Here is a 3,642-nt window from a genome sequence, read left to right as displayed (position 1 = left end):
AATAACAGATTTATATACACGAGCATTAACATTGCAGCGACGACTCTTGGAAGAGAAGGAAACAAACAAAATTTTATTTTTATAATAAGCCGCAGTAGCTGTTGCCCAAATATTCTGTGTTTGAGAGTTAAGTACATGCTTTTGAAATTTAATGTAAATCATTTCTGATATCAGGTGTTTCAAGTAATAACGTTCCTCATGCAAAACTTTGGCTTGATCCCAATTGAAATCATGGTTTTTTCTCAAACGGTGTTCTTGTATGGCCGTTAACTCAACTGTAGAACTTTTTGGTATTCTCCTATGCTCAGCAATGCGCGTAGAGAGTCTTCTACTAGTTTGAGCAACATACGACGCCTCACAACTACTGCATTGCAATTTATACACAACCATTATTATGGAAACCAGGAGGCAACCTGTCTTTATGCACACAAATGATTCCTGATAATTTACTATTGCAAGAATAAGCAATATTTGTCAAATTATTTTTAAAAAGCTTTGCCAGTCTGTTCGAAACCACACCAAAAAACGGTATGGTAAAATATTTTTTATTATAACCAGATGCTGTCAAATTTGTTTTAACTATCTCTGAACCTCGCCCGCAATTCACAATAAGAAACCTCAGTCTACGTTTTATAATTTTAAAAATTAGATCCAAAAGTTAATTATTATTAATTAGCGTCAAAATGATAAAGTCTAAATTATTCTTATGGAATGTCGGATGACTTAGATAAAATATCCTATCCACCAAGCCATTAATTGTTCCGATCTTGTGTTGAATAGGATGAAAAAACAAATAGTTTAGATACCGACCAAAAAACGTTGGTTCATGATACCAGTCGAAAATAATTGTTATTACGTATTAAAAGAGTAGTGTCTAAAAAGTTAATACTGTCATCTCCTATTTCAATTTTTCAAAAGGACACAGAACATTTGGGCAACAGCTACTGCGGCTTATTATGAAAATAAAACTTTGTTTGTTTTCTTCTCTTCCAAGAGTCGTCGCCGCAATGTTAATGCTCGTGTATATAAATCTGTTATTATCTCTTTTACTTAGACGTGGCGATGTTATCGTTGACAGAATCGTTTCACTTTTAGCCGAGCTCAACAAAGGTAATTTATATTGACCGTTTTAATTATTTATTATATTTTAATCTTACCTATTTTTATTTTATTTTATGATTTTTTTATAGTTATGACGGCTACTTCCTAGTATTAATTTGAACTTCTTAATATTAGTCGGGTAACGGTCTTGTCAGCTATAATACTGCGAATAACATTCATGTCATTTTATTAAGGTCTTTAATTAATTCTTTTACTTGTAATACGTTCGTTTTGTAAACCTTGAGTTTTTTTATATCACTGAAGAGGGTTCATGATTGAGCCGAAACGTTTGATTATTTATATTGAGTATTCATGTTTAATAAATATTGCTCTATTTTCTAACACAAGGAAGGTTTTATCCATATGGTACATAGCACTATTAATCCTGTGCTTAAACTCGAATTAGCCCTTTTTCCTATTATTTAATATATATTAATGTTCTCTAATTAATAACTAAAAATCTATAGAGTTATTAGGAAAAAGATATAGAACTTTTTGGTTCAGTTTGACCTAATGTACAAGCACATGACGACAGATGTTGCCACTATATCTTATTTAGCATATCTCGCGTGATCACAAATCTTCTTTAATTAATATCTCGATAATTATTGTGAAATAATTATCAAAATAAATATTGCAAAACGGTATTGGACTTACTGTGTCTCCACGAGAACTGCAGAGGTTGTTCTGGAATACCTTGTATATACTAAGTCTACTATATATTGTATAGAGGTTGTTCTGGAATACCTTGTATATACTAGGTCTACTATATATTCTATAGACTAGACATTCTTTCCACAGAGTGAAGTTGGCATTGGCAGTTTGAAGCAGAATGAGATAGGTCTTTTCGGAGCTGTTTCTTTCTTGTACTAGCTTATCTCTCTCCTCGACTGTCAAGAGTCGATATTCTGACATGGCTCCTGTCTCGCATTGTCCATCTCTTTTTGAAGACGTCAGAAGCGAAGAAACGCGTGTTAAACATTTTTGCAAAATGTGTAGTAATTAAAGGATCTATTCATAAAGCCTACAATCGGTCGAGTAGACATAAAATATGACATAACATGTGACATAATTGTATATTTTTAATTTATCTCTTCGCATAATTCTGTTATATTATTTTTTGATACATTATTGATTGTTAGAGCAAAAAAGTTGTGTTTCGGATTTTATAGATTAAAAGAAAAAATAATGCGAGGACACAGAAGCCATAACGTTATCTTTTTGCTGTTAAAAACAAAATAAAAAAAGATACTGTTAAGAATATTAAAAGAGAGTTTTTATTGCGTTTGTGACGTGATGGATGTCAGATGGGATTAGTTTTTGCAAGTACAAAAACGAATAGTATCATATATTAATGTACTGCAATTGCAAAAATTCATTATTAGCCAAATTCAATACTAAATTCATAGCACAAGTTCATTTAAAAAACAATGTATTTATTTCTGCAACAGTCTTTACGATATTAATCTATGCGGATTTTATTAAAATTATTACAAAGATCCGTAGTATCTAAATCTTTTTTAATTGGTGATTAGAATTTAACGAAACCTTTTGCTCATGTATAAAAAATATAGAAAAAATAATGAAATTATTTTTTTAAATTTTTCTTATATATTATATTTTAATAAATATAATAATTATTAATAATAATTATTAATAATAATTACATAATAATAATTTTATATATTATATTTTATAAAAATATCGAAATATAACGAAAAATTGTTTTTGCATTTTGACATGTTAATCTGATACCAAGTAAAGTTAAAAACGACCTCATGCTGCTTTTTGCCTTTTTGTCATATAACAAACAGTTAAAATAGCTCAACAGTGTTTAAACTTCATATTCCCACCAAGCATTATAAGCATTCAAGTCGAAAATTCTTATTCCACTAATTTGCGGGTAATTTAGAATTAAAAGTCAGGTGGGATCGAAAATAATCACCGAATGCCGAATTACGGTTAATATGTCGGGATATCGGCTTTTAACAGTCACTTTAAGCTAGAGTGAAAAAGGAGAACAATCTCAAAACACCTTTTGCTCTGTCTCAAACTGCCAACTTTATTTTCAGCTATAGAAAGTTCAGCTATAAAAATATTCAAATATTTCTTCTATGTATATATGTCGTTGGTGGACACACGCTGACACATATCGTTAATTATCTTATAAAAAGATAAGATCGCGAATGAAATGAGACGAGTCAAGAGATCACATCATCGCAAACCTCTGTCACCTCCCTATCTCCGTTAGTTTCCCTTCTCGTTTTTCGTGAGCAGATCACGTGCTTGCGCATCGACACGTCATTCCGACACGTGCCGAGCTATCAGCCGCGAATCCCGATGGCAGTCGCTCGGCCGCGCGTTGCGCGCGCAAGCTGGCAACAGGTAAACCGCAGGTAAGGAGGAAAAAAAGGGAACGGGACGAGCAGACGGACGTAGCGGCGGTAGTGGAGTAGGTGAGCTCTCGAGAGTGCACAGAGGCAGAGACAGGTGCGTCGATTGCTGAGAAAGAGAGTGAGAGAGAGGGGGGGGGGGTCTTCC

At 32.8% G+C, this 3,642-nt stretch overlaps 1 protein-coding gene across 1 annotated transcript in view; it reads left to right on the top strand.

The window, feature by feature from the left end:
- Positions 1–1,058: 1,058 nt before the first annotated feature.
- The window catches only part of LOC116842946 (protein grindelwald), a 30,692-nt gene continuing 28,108 nt past the window's right edge, over positions 1,059–3,642 (top strand). The window contains exon 1 of the mRNA XM_032812841.1: positions 1,059–1,110. The gene's annotated coding sequence lies outside the window, so the exon portion shown is untranslated. The remainder of the gene's footprint in view (positions 1,111–3,642) is intronic.

This window comes from Odontomachus brunneus, unplaced genomic scaffold (genome assembly GCF_010583005.1).
Source record: "Odontomachus brunneus isolate Ranch 3 - 2012 unplaced genomic scaffold, Obru_v1 Obru_scaffold_028, whole genome shotgun sequence".
In the NCBI taxonomy this organism is placed as follows: Eukaryota; Metazoa; Arthropoda; class Insecta; order Hymenoptera; family Formicidae; genus Odontomachus; species Odontomachus brunneus.
Note: the sequence above shows the minus strand (reverse complement) of the source record. Positions and strands in the feature narration are given on the sequence as shown.